At 44.6% G+C, this 13518-nt stretch overlaps 1 long non-coding RNA gene across 9 annotated transcripts in view; it reads right to left on the bottom strand.

The window, feature by feature from the left end:
* Positions 1–13518, bottom strand: part of LOC107314540 — a 188819-nt gene that overhangs the window by 2179 nt on the left and 173122 nt on the right. For 6 of the 9 annotated variants that reach the window (XR_004307354.1, XR_004307348.1, XR_004307356.1 and 3 more), the window contains 3 exons: positions 13160–13235; positions 6865–8841; positions 456–2401 (listed from right to left, as the gene is read on the bottom strand). This is a non-coding gene — a long non-coding RNA (uncharacterized LOC107314540). The remainder of the gene's footprint in view (positions 1–455; positions 2402–6864; positions 8842–13159; positions 13236–13518) is intronic. The other 3 variants (XR_004307352.1, XR_004307355.1, XR_004307353.1) reach the window with 3 other exon arrangements.

The raw sequence follows: 13518 nt of genomic DNA, 5'->3' as shown, positions 1-13518 counted from the left end.
GCCACACTGAGCAACAGGGGAACTTAATCTTAAGTCCTTTCCAATTCATTGCAGGTGTAAAAAGTTTGGGTCTGTTCCCTGTCCCCACCCCAGCACCTGTCATTGACCTTCAGGTCAATGGGTGTCCTTCTGTGGGGTGAGGACTGATGTGATTGCAGCTTCTGGTGGCTGCTGCTGGAAGTTTTGTTTGGCATATTTGTTCCATATATGCTGCCTCCCCCTCCCCCCCTCCTCCCCCCTCTCCCCGCATAAATCATGGTCATGGGGGACATTTGGAGATGGCTTAAAAACATGTGAAATTCCAGCCACATCTCAACTGGGGCTGGGAACTCCATAATGATGCCAATGCCATTTCCAAGTATTGATGCTGCTGGAAGTGTCCTCAGCTTTGAACAAAGCACTCAAAATCCTTTCTATTATGCAAAATAAAATGAATTAGAAATTCTGGCACTTACACGGATGCTCTGAGCTCTCTTCCTTCCCGGGATGCCAACAACCTTGACACCTTCTGCATCCTGGTGCTTGTGGTGGTTGCATTGGTGGGACAAATGCACAGAAACACGTTGAGGTTTGGGTAGTGAGGCCAGGGATGCTGGCAAGGAGTGGAAGTACATCTGTTGCTGCATATCAGAAAGTGGCTCTTTTCCACCTCAGCTGCCATGGGTCCAGAGCAGAGTGATAAATCAGGGCTCACTGGAAAACTGGGAAATTGTTTAAAATGTGCCCCCAGGCACAGCAAAGAGCACACTGACTTACAAGGGTAGATCTAAGCAGCCCCAGGAAGCTCTGAGCCTGCTCTTGTACAGCAAAGTCCCTTGAGTGGGTGAGACTGGCTGTGATGGGACATTTGCTTCTTCTGAGGGACCTTAAGTTACTTCTGTTGCCTGCAAATTTCCATTGCAGGTCCATAAATAAGTCACAGGCATAGCTTGGAGATCCTTGGGGAGCATTTCCACAGCTTGGAGTGGGTCTGTACACCCATAAAACCTCCAGTCGGTCTCTTCCAGCGACTTCTTGTGCTCTTCTGACATACATGGGGATGAAGAAGCAAAGAAGCCAAGAGAGAAATCTGTAATGGTGATCGGTGCCCCAGGAAAAAATCACTCCCTTGATCTCAGTGCTATTGTTGAGCTCTGCATAAGGCAAAGGGCAAGGGACTTTTGCATAAGGCATCACCTCAGAGGGCATTTTTGCCATGAGATTCTCAGTGGGATAGAGGAAAGGAGAGAGTGTGCAGCCTGCTGCAGGGAGGTGGCCACAACCTTTGCAAGGTGTGTAAATCACTGTCTTAGTTTATTCTGGGTATGGGGAGATTTAGGAGAAGAAAAAAAAATACTAATTATGTACTCTTCTTCTTTTCCCATTCTTCGATGTTATTTCTGAGATCAGTTTTCATTTTTAAATCCAGAAAACAGCTGAGCTGTTTTCTTAGTGTTCAACGAGTAGTGCCAATGCTGTCAGGACAGACTGATCCTACTGACTGATTTCTTTGCTTCCTTGTTTCCTCAAAGCTTCATCCATTTCATCATTCTGCTCTGAAAAGCTCTTTTTCTTTGGTGATGTTGCACGAAACAAAGGGAAGAACTGTGTTTGTTGTTTTTTATTTTATTAATATTATTATTATTTTGTATATACAGTTGTCCACTGATGTTTTATATGGCTGTGAGGAAGCCTGGGAAAGGCACTGATGCATCACTGACAGTGTCACTTGTCTGCACTCAGCAATAGGCAAGATGCACACTTCCCAGATTGTGCACCTATTGTACTTTTCATTTGTAATACATTATCAATAAAGCAAATAAGAACCTTTCACATCTGCTGTCTTTTCTCTCCCCGCTTTGCTGCTGCACTCCCAGCTGCATGCATCCTAAGGAATGCCTTGCTCATCAAAATCATGCCAGCTTTTACAGGGAGCCCTGCAAGATCCTCTTTCCCTGCCTTCTCCTGGTATCTGCCAACACTGATCTGAAAAATTAGGTTTCCAACCAGCTAGGTTCTTGCTTGGCAAAGAGTAAGGACATGGAGAAGGGAATCTTTTATTCTTGTAGAAAAATAAACCAATAAAAACGCAAATTATTTCATAGTTTTGAGGAGTACTGCAGTGGAATGTTAGAACTGGGGAAAAAAAAGGCACAAACTCAGTGGTCTTGGCTTTGACTTGTCACAGCTTAGTCTATGAAGCAGCCACTTGACCTCCAGTAATGAAGTGAGGGAAAGAGATTTTCAATGAGACGTGGCTGGAAACATCACTGGTGTCTTAGACACAGAAACATGAACTGTAAGCACATTTTGAATACAGATTTCGTAATTTCATGACAGGAGCACAGGGACCATTGAGGGTATTCTTCCAGCTTCTTGGACAGATTATGTCCCCATCATCCTCTCTCCTAAAGAAAATCATCTGTAATAGGAATTTTTGATACTCGATTATCCTTTTTCAAGCCACAAGGGCACGCTGATAATGGTAATCTTTGTATTCTTCACAGCTGGGGCATAGCTGCAAAGGGAGGGAGGCGATTAGGAGAATATTAAGTCTTCATCTTCCAAGACCTTGTTGCTTCTGTTCCTCCTCCCTCTCTCCTCTGTTCCTCGGGCTTAGCAAAGAAAGCGGCAGGAGTATTGTTTCTCAAGGCCTATAATGACGTCAATACGTGGGGTATTTATTTATGAAATTGAATCTAACAGTGGGGGAGAGAGTAGTGGAGGAAGATGGACGAGCAGAGCCAGCAGCTGCCAAGCTAGAATAGAGTTGCAACCTCACAGTATTTTTCTACCCTTTTTCTGTGGGAGGGACACAGTGTCCAGAGCTTCAGAGGCCCAGGAAAAGCAAAGAGGAGAGAGAGGAAAGGCAAACTTAATATTGGGATTAGAGGAAAGGCAGTAAGGGGATGTCCCTAAAGACGCAAATAGCCTGTTTTTGATACTGGGATATTCAGATTTAATCCTCCTCCATGAAGGGTAGAACCGCAGACACTGCCTTCAGGAAGGCTCTGGCCAGGCTTGAGCAGCCCTTTCCTCTAAGCCTGTTCGGTCTTCATAGAGAAAAATCAGAGAGGGTTGAAATTCCAGCCCAGGGACTTAATTTCTCCTTTTGACTTCCCTTCCTCACTTGCTGCTTCAAGCTCAGTCAGCAAAACAACCATCTAGGAAGCCCAGCATTAAAGTTAACATGAAGATTAAATTGTCCCCTGCAGTCAGTGGCAAGCAGCTCTCCAGACTAGAAACCGTGTCTGTTGGTATCACCATGTGTTCAAGCATAAAAGGTGAAAGCCAAAACGGAAGAGTAGTTTCTTCTCTACAAACTCAGGAGCAGAGCATCCCTAGAAGTTGCCAAGGAGCGTGAGGAGCACAGATCATAAAGTCATAAAGGTTGGAAAGACCATAAGATCACCTAGTCCAACCATCAACCCATGCCTGTGAAATGACTATGATGATGTGACAACTTTGGTTCCAGTTCCAATGAGCACTGGCAGAAGACATCTTTGGGCATCTCTCCCTTTGTTTAGGTAAAAGTCTGGCCAATAGAGTACAGGTTTTGGTTTCTCTGGTAGGATTTATCTCCAAAAGAGAGGAGGAAGCAGACTGAACATCATCTTGTGTGAGCAGGCAGTCCCTCACTGTCTTATAAGTTATGCATGGAATTGTTCTCTCATGAATGGGAATAGAAGAGGATGGCTTTTGCCCTTCCCAGGTACCATAGAATAGTGATAGGAAATGAGAAGAGGGAAAGGAAAACTCACAAATACAAGCATAGAAATCAAGCAGTGCTAAAGGAGCCACAAAATCTCAAGGTTGATTGTCAAAGCCCCAGGTTTCCTGGAATTGCCTGACTGACTTCCTATCAATGAGAACAAGAAGGTGATGCCCTGAGAAACTGCCCCCTGCAAAAGCTTTGCTCACCCCGCCACTGTTTTATGTGCCTTTGCAAACAGCACCAAGGTATCATCAGCCAGCTTGGAACTTATTGTTTATCCAAAATAAGGCAAGACAGACATGCTCTGGAGATCTGTTTACAAGTCAGGCTATCTCCAGTTATATAATGACACAAGCCTCGCTGCCAGCAAATTGTTGCTGTGAGCAGGGGAAGACAATTAGATCGCCTCTCCGGGCAGCGAGCGCGGACAATGCAGGCTTTGTGCCACCCGGCCACCAGCCCCGGCATCTGCAGCATGTCTTCAGAGGAAGAGGTGGCCTGGGGAGGGCTTGGGGCGCCGGAGCCGGGCTGAGAGCGCCTTCCTGTCCTGGCAATGAGGGGATGACAGTAATGGGTCGTCGCGCCGCAGGGCAGAGTGGCTCTGACCCCTCGGCTGCACATGGGATGGGAAGCTTCGGTGTTTGGCTTCCTGTGCTTCCTGGTGTGCTGATGGATTTAGGCACTCGCTGAAGCTCCTGGCACTGCTTGCGGAGTCAGTGGAAAAAATGTGGTATCAAGAGATGGGAAATACCAAAGCCTCTCAGAAATGCACTCGCTTAAAAGGGAAAGGTGGTTTCCGGGTGAAACTGCATTCCTATCCTCCATGGATGGAGAAGTGAGCAGGGCTTTAGAAAAGCCAGGAGTGCTGTAATGAAAGCTGTGATGAATGATAGCTCAGCTCTCTCAGAAATGGCCTACAACCTGTTTTTGGTAGGAGCCTGGGTAACCAGATATTGTCAACAGCCATAGATTAACTCAATGAAATTGTCTGCAAGAGGTTAGGGGAAGAAGAAGTGACTGTTGTCTGCCTGTTGCACAAATAGCTGCATTTGCAAGGAAGTGTTGGCAAACATCAGTGAACCATCAGTGTTGGAGGAGCAGATGGTCAGGAGGTAGAGGAAATTTCTGCTGGTACTCACTGGGACAAGGCTGCCTGTGCTGGCCACCATCACTCCATCCTCTACACTGCTGCCCACTGGCTTCATGACAAGCAGACTGTTTAATTAAATATACTGTTACTCCAAATCAGTTGGGTGATTCCTGCTTTCCTGGGAACACGTGCCTCACAAGTTCATGTTATGTTGAGAACATAGTAGTACTTCTTGAAAAACCTGTGTGTAAAACCACACTGCAGGCAAACTGATAAATCCTCCAGCTGCAGAGTTCTCTCAATGTTAGAAAGCATACCTCACCTGCATGGCCATTGGACAGTATATTGAACCAATCAACCTCCAGTCCATCCACATGGCAAGAAAAACTCACCTTTTGTAATGGCAACCACATACCTGTCTAAGATACAATACTCCTCTCAGCCCAGCAGAAATAGTTCCTTCTGGAAGTGAGTCATTTTTCTTTATCTTTCAAACCACTTCAAGCAGTTTGTCTTGCAGACTTTCTGACTACATTTACATAAAATGCATCCTTCCTTTCTTTCTATTCCTGGTTGCATGCACGAGGTTATTTTGGATGGCGCTCTCAGAGGTCACAGTGACACACAGCCAGTAGTGAGCACGCAATGCTTCCAGTAGGTACTCAGCAAGACTTGGGCAGGTGGCAAGTTCCTGGTTTCTCTGGGTACTTAGAAGGGATTTACAAGACAATACAATGAGAAAAAAGGGCTAAAGTGCTGGCTGCTGCCAAGGCCTTCACAAGTTTGCCTACAGAAAGCAGGTTGTAGACACGAATAACCTCACAAGACCCCTGGAAATGAAGCTGGAGCATGAGTTACTGGCAAAGTTAGGAAGGTGCAAGTGAGAATGGAAAAGTGAAGAGGCTTCCAGGAATGGCTTGTGCGAGTACGGCATGGTTAGGAACAGTTCCTCCCTGAGACTGGAGTGTAGGCTATTATTTATATCCCCATAGCTCTGCCAAAGCATGCTGCTTGTAGCATTAGAGCTGGAACTCAGGCTCTCAGCAAGCTAGAGGCTTTCATTCATGACTACAAGATGCAACAAGACCCTTTGGAGTCTGAGGGTGAGCAAGGCCATGGGCAAAAATAGCACACATTCTTCACAAGATCTGTCCTGCAGCTCAGTTTCTTATCATGTAGAACAAGTATCTTTAGGGTACAGAAGAAATGACTGGGAGGTACATGAAAGAGGCCTCTGGGTTTGTGAGGCATGGAGCAGGATGAAACAGGTTGTGCTGATTCTTCCTGTGCAAGAATGGGCAGCATTATTAAAGCTAGAAGGACTCGAGCTGAAAATTCAATAAAGGGAGATGGCCCTTAGCACAACGAGTGCAACAGGTAGAAGAGCTGGGTGTCTTCTTACCAAGGGATGCGGTGGATATGAGACACTTACATGGATTTAAGAAGAGTACACTGTAGAGAAGCCTACTGAGAGTTACTGAAAACACAGAAACCATATCTGGCTCAGGAAGTTCCTGAGCTGAAAATAGTTGGAGGCTGGGGGGGGCAGTGAGGGGAAGTACTGTACATATTTGCCATTGTTCTTACTCCTCCCTAGGCTTTGACTTGTGAGCTCTGTTGGGGGATTGATGTTAGGTTAGATGGACCTTTGGTCTGACATGATAAAGCTGTTTTCATATCCTTACACACCTTCATATTCATAAAGGATGACTTTACCCTGTTTTTATATGATCAGCTCCAAAAGGTCACTATCTTCACGCATCCTCACCCACTAGACATCCCTTGCATCAACTTGTCTAAATGAATTGGTGGATTATGACCAGGGAACTGTGTATGGAGGTGAATACTGCCTCCAGTGCACTAGAAATGATGGTGGCAATACTGAATGTTGCAAAGTTCGTGTCAAATGGGTCCCACAAATGCTCATGCAGGAACACAAATAACACTGTACACAAGTTTGTCAGGACCTATTGAACAAACAAGACGTTGAAGGTGACAGTTTCCTGGATTGCTTCATTACAGAAGTCAAGCCCTGATATCACCACTATGAACTGGAGTCAAATGGCAACATGTGACTTACCTGTTGAAGAAAGAGTTCAAGACACAACTCCCAGCAGTGTGTGCTGTCTTTTGGGGATAAAAAGGGGTGATCCTTCTGTGTTTCCTGGAATCCAGATAAATCATCACAATACTGACTGAACTGAAGGCGGGCCAGAAATGACAACCTCTCTCTCGCAACATGATAATGCCAAGCTTTGCACCAGCTTGAAGGCCATGGAACACACTCTCAACCTTGGCTGGACTGTCCTTCCACACCCACTGTATAGTCCAGATTTGGCACCGTCCGTCTTCCATCTGTTTGGGCTGATGAATGATGGACTGTGTAGGCAACACTTCCCTATCAATGATGACATCATAGCAGCTGTAAAACAGTAGAACACCACCACTGGTGCAGATTTTTACAAGCATGCAGATTCTTGTTCATCACAGGCAAAAATGCATAGCTAACAGTGGTAGCTAATGCTGAAAAATAGTGTTCTGTAATACTGAGAATTTTCTCTATCACAGTTACTGTGCTCTCTGTATCTACTGTAGATCCCACGGAAATAGAAAGCATTACTTTCAGAGAGATCTACGTCCATAATTCCCAAATAGTCCATCACTTGACTTACTTGACATCACCAAGTGTTTGGCAATAACACTGTTTCTGTACATCACTACTTCTCTCGTATTCTTGTCCTATTTGTTCCTCCAGCAGACAACACAGAAACTGTTTCAAACCCAGATGGCTGCATTAAATTATAGTTCTACTCTGGTCACCAGTTTGCTCACTAGGTTTCTGAATAGGTATGGTACTTGGGCAAGAAAACACTGAAGCTGCTGACACAGCACATGTCTCAAACAAACTGCCTCAGCTTCTGTAATGCAATGGAAAGTGCAGCAATGACAGCAGAGCTGCTAAGTCTGACAGAGCAGCTAGTGATGACTAGATGAAACACAACAATCATAGGCATATAAACAAAGAAATGAAGCTGCTTACCTTTGGAAGCCTTCAGAAAGGCACCGCCAACCCTTAAATGAGGTCTGGGAAGGGGTGGAGCCAGGATCTACCCCTACCAGGTGCATTGCATTCAGCTGAGCTCTCCTAGGTTGGCATTGCCTTCCTACCAGGTGCTCAATCACTGGTTCAGGCCATGACTTAGCATTTCCAGTACAGTTTCCCAGCAAACTCAAGGGCATAAGATTTAATTCATCCTACCTGGGATCTGTTTTAAAAGGTTTATTTGCAGCTTCAAGAGTTTGAGCTATTCTCAGCTCTCTCTTCCCTGAAAAGTGGCATTTAATGATGAGTCTCCAAATAACAACTGAGCAGCCTCAGTTTTAGCTTTAGCTTTCTCTTCATATCCTTCTAGCTTGTCTGAGGCCTCCTGTCCTGGGTCTCCCACTCTGCCTCTGAGAAACTGCTGAGAACCAAGAGCTATCGGGATACCAGGGCCCCCTGAGAGATAATTTGGGAAAAAGCAAAACAAAACAAAACAACAAAAAAACAAACAAAAAACCCAACCAACCAAACAAACAAAAAAAACCCACCAACATTATTTAGAGCTCCTTTATCTTGCCCTCTCCAAGCAGTTAGGGAGCAAAGCATGCATGGCTACGCCAGGAGCTACCTCCTGAGAATCCATCAGTTGAAGACTTGGGGTACTTCATAGCAAGCCGTCTGTTATGGAACAAAACATCCAGCTTGGTCAATGCTCGTGGCCCTCTGGGGTTGGCAGTCTCTGATTATCAGCATGTTTGCAGTACCAGAGGCATTACTTGATGCAAAATGATTGCTCTCACTTTGCTATCCCTTTTGTCACATCAACTGGGAATCCCACTGAGGAAGATACAAAATTAGCCAAGCGCCACCCGGAGACATATCAAAGTGGACTGTGTCGCGACGGGTGGAGTGGGATTTTTGCCTCCAGTGACATTCACATTGTTCACACTCTTTTTACATTTTGCTGCTGCTCACACAATCACAGAAGCTATTCTTAGCCACAGGGAGTTTAATCTAAAAACATAATAATAATAAAAAAAAAAAATTAAAAAAGAATACAAACACACACGAAAAACACCTCTATGAACCATTTCTAAAACAATAACTTGTGGCAGGGAGGGAAAAGGGTTGGCCTAAACATGTAGCCCTCTTCACCAAATAAGGATCCTTGTAAATGTGGCTCCAAGTGCTGCAAGGCTTAGGAAATACTGGGAGGGCTTTGGAGTGCAAGAGTGAATCAGCACGGCCATCACGTCACACCCTCATGAATAATACCTCTTACTTCCCTTGAATTGTGCATTGTGATAAAGACCTAACTGCCTTTTTTGGTATTCCAGTGTCTGCCCAAGAAGAGTTGGATATGAAATTAGGTTTCCTGTACCTTAATAGATTAATTTAGTTTGAACTAAAAATGAGGGCACATGTACTGTCGGGAGCCAATAAGCCTCAAAAGACATATGTTTCCTTTTTTCCTCCTTCTTTTGTGCTTTGCTAGTTAAAATGTCAATTTTAACTGATTTTCTCAAATTTTACTACTGTAACAGCTTCATTTGGGAAGAGGAGGCATGCTAAGTGGTGGATGTCTAATGATATTGCATTTCAGCAAAGCTAGACCCTGCAAAGTCATGCACATCAGCTGCTGTTTTTGCTCCATGTAGTGCAGCAAGCACATGCAGAACCAAAGGTGACATCTACACTGCTCTCTGCTTTGGTTCTTGGGACTGAAGGAGGTGTTTCTGTGGCACTGGAGAAGTATTAACTCCTTTTGTTGCTCTTGAAGTTTTCTGTTTTAAGAGCTATACTTGTCCAGAATTCATGAGTTCGACTGACCGTTTTCTGACTGTGGGAAGAACACCCTGATGTTATTATTTCAGTGCATCTCATGGCAGAACAGAGGAAGACTGCATCATCTTATTTAGTGGTGGATATTACAGCAGAGATCATGGGTGACAACAGACAAACAGAACCAAGGAGAGAACTGTGCTTCCAGTGGGAATGCACACACATTGCAAATTCCTCGTATGGTAATGTTTCCTTTTCCACCAGAGACCCATAACATGTTTCCCTCTCACACAGAGGACACAGACAGGAATTTCCATGCTGACTGTCAAGACAGCATCCTTATCTAAGGGGAACTTAAGATAAAACTTTCTGTGGAAAAAGTCTGCGACCTGGTGAAGGTTGCTAAGTGTCTCGGACAGCCCTGTCTGAACTTTCTGAAACTTCCAAGCCCTGTGTTGTTAAAGGAAGCCTTCACATTTTTACCACTGGATGAACACTGCCCCTCTAGTGCTACATATATAGGGCTGGCAGGAGACTGCTGTGCCTAGCTGAAAATGAAAACGTACTGCTGCTCATTTCATTCAGAGGATGTCAACATGAGATTTTAGGACAGGAAATAAAGAGAAAAAAAAGGGGGGGAAGAAAGGTAATAGGGACACTGAGGACAGAGAAAAGGAATCCTGTCAAAATCTTTCTCAGATCCAGATGCCTTATTGTCTTCCTATCTTAAAAACCATCAGTTCTAGAAAATTCTGTCAGAATTGGTATAAAACTTTGATTCTCAGACAACGGTCTCTGCCATAACGTCCTCCTGGAGTTTCCACACCTTGAAGGGAACAGAAATCAATATTTGTGATAACTTCAAGGCTTGTTGCCAATTTTTCTACTATCTCCTTTTTCACGTGCAAATCCCTACCACATTCAGTAGCTCAGTGGTACATTTGGCAGCTGACAAAAGGCTATATTCCTGCCAAGCAGAGTCTTGAAATACTACAAATTAAACACAAAACTTGTTTATCCCACCAGCCCTGTATTTGGAAGGTGGCACTAGCTAATTCATCAGGCCTCATGGCACAGGTTTATCATAGAATCACAGGATCATTTGAGTTGGAAGGGACCCTTAAAGGCCATCTAGTCCAATTACCCCGCAATGGGAACTGCAAGGAAAACCTACACCACCTGACCAGGTGGTCAGGGCCCCATCCTGCCTGACCTTGGGCGTCTCCAGGGATGGGGCATCTACCACCTCTCTGGGAAACCTGCTCCAGTGCCTCACCAGTGCCTTTTGAGTAGGTTCTCCAACTGCAGTCATAAAAAGCTGCTCATGTTATGACCAGCAGCATCTATCACCTAGTGCCACAGGTAAGGGCAATGCAAGCAAATGGCAAAGCACTCACTGAAGAAGCATCTCCAGCCTTCTCAGGGCCATGCCATACATTTACATCATAGCACTTTCTCCTCAGAGACGGTAAACTCAAAACTTTGGTTTGTAGTAAAACGTGATTTCATGCTGCTAAGAAATACACCATCACACTGTATCAACTTACTGCTTCAGCCAGTTATCACAGAAGATAAAAAGGCCCAGCACTTGTGCTGAGTGTGGTTTTGGCTGCCTTCGTTATCTCCCCTGGTTTCTGTGCTGGAGTCCAAGACATTTTTGTGGTCACCCGCAGGCTGTGGTGCTAAGACCTTGGGGGCAAGGTCCCTCCACCTCTAGGGTGCCCCAACATAGTATGGGGCACAGCAGAACCCTCTGCCTGGTGCTACCATTACTGTCACTGCCTCTCTGCTGCTGGAAGGAGCTGAGTTTCCAGCCCTCTTGTCTTCCTTCATTCCTAAAGAGGAATTTCAAATAACTGTGTCAGGAACACCCTGGAATTTCCTAGTGATTGCTGATAGCAGATGAAAGCCACTGAAGAACAGCATCAATGATTATGATGATTAATGTTTCTTTCCATATGAATACTACTGAAGGAGGAGGGCCTGTGTGCTTTCAGAGAGCAAAATTCCTTTGTCTTGCTCATCTGCCCCTCTCAAAGACCTTTCCTTTCCTTTTTTTTTTAATTTTTTTTTTATTTTTTTTTTTTCTTTAAATCCAAAAATGGCTCATAAGAAAGTAAGTCCTCCCGGCCTCACAGCTTGTGTTGCTATTCTAAGCATGTCCTCTGAAGGCTGGTCAAAGTTAAACCAACAATTTTTCAGGTCTTTTCCCTCCCCTTTATTCTCCCCCCCCCACACACACCTCTAAGGGGACCCCATTTTAATTATTATTTAGGAAAAGACAGCTGCTTCCTGTTTGTATCATTAATTTATTTTGTTTCCTGAAGGGAAGCTTTGGTGAAAAGAATCTGTGGATAGCTGGAACGTCTCACAGAATATCACTGGCTGCACGGGCCAAGGTTAAATACAATAGCTAGGTTTATTTTTAAATGATTATTCTTTTTCTTAGTTCATGCCAAAGCAGAGTCAAAAATTCTAGCACATGTAACTAAGCTTTTACAGTAAATTCTGCCTTACATACATAAGTCCCCAGAAGGGAGACAGGCATTCTTAGTTACAACAAAAGCTCAAACACTGATTTCTCCCCAACTATTACGAAAACCAAGGCCAGAGGGAGATGAGGTGTGGCTCCCTTTCTCCTATTTCTCAAAACCTTGCACTCTGGTAAACTTGATACATTAAAATCAGGTCTGACCATCATGATAGCCTTCCACAATAAGATGACTGCCTTGGTGCATGAGGGGGTAGCAGAGGATGTTGTTTATGCCATTTTTAACAAGGCTTTCAGCGCTGTCTGCCGTAATATCCTCATAGACAAACTGATGAAACATAAATGACATAAATGGACAGTGAGGTGGCTCGAATGCTAGCCGAACAACTGAGCTCAAGTGGTTGTGATCAGTAGCATGAAGCCCATCTGGAGCCCATTCACTAGTGGTGCACCCCAGGAGTTAATACCGGGGCCAGCAGTGTTTGACATCTTCATTAATAACTTGGATGATGGGTATGAGGACACCCTCAGCAAGTTTGCTTGTGATACAACACCGGGAGGAAAAGTTAAAAGAGCAGATGGCTGTGGTTCCAACTCAGAGGGACCTTAGCATATGGAGATATGGGTCAAATGCATACATCAAACCTCATAAAGTTCAAAGGGCAATGGAATGGGTAGGAATAACTCCAGAGCACTGCTAGGAGCTGGGAGCCAATTGGCTGTCTACAGAGTTGCTTTACAGAAAAAGACCTTGGGTTCCTGGTGGGCAATGAGCTAATTGTAAGCCAGCAAAATGTCCTTATGGCAAAGAAGGCCATCCTGGGCTAATAGGAAGGATTGAGGGAGGTGATCCTGCCCCTATCCTCACTCAGCATTGGATCTAAGTCCAGTTCTGGTTGCCTCAATACATAACATAAATGTGCTGGAACGAGTTCAGCAAAGGCTCAGAAAGATGATTAAGGGATTGCAGTATCTGTCTTGAGGAGAGGATGACAGCTGAGGCTGTTCATCCCAGAGAAGAAAAGGCTTAGGGATGATCTTATCACTATACATAAATACCTTACTGGAGAAGGAAAGATGGAGTCAGGCTCTTCCCAGTGATGTCCAATGACAGGATGGCAGGTGGTGGGCATAACTGGAAAGAAGAGAAAATCCATTTAAATACTAAAAAAATCTTTTTCTTTGTTTTGCTATGAAGGTGGTTGAACAATGACAAAGGTTGCACAGAAAGGTGTGGAGTCTCCAGTCTTAGAGATAGTCAAAACCCAACTGGACATGATCCTGCATGATTCAATCTGGAGTGAGCCAAGAAGCTGGAATACATGATCTCATGAGGTGTCTTCCAGCCTCACCTATACTGAACCTGAGACTGTGACAAGAGATCCAGGAGCAAACAAGGTGCAAAGCTCTTCCACGTC

This window comes from Coturnix japonica, chromosome 5 (assembly GCF_001577835.2).
Source record: "Coturnix japonica isolate 7356 chromosome 5, Coturnix japonica 2.1, whole genome shotgun sequence".
NCBI lineage: Eukaryota > Metazoa > Chordata > Aves > Galliformes > Phasianidae > Coturnix > Coturnix japonica.
This window is presented reverse-complemented; position numbering and strand designations above follow the sequence as displayed.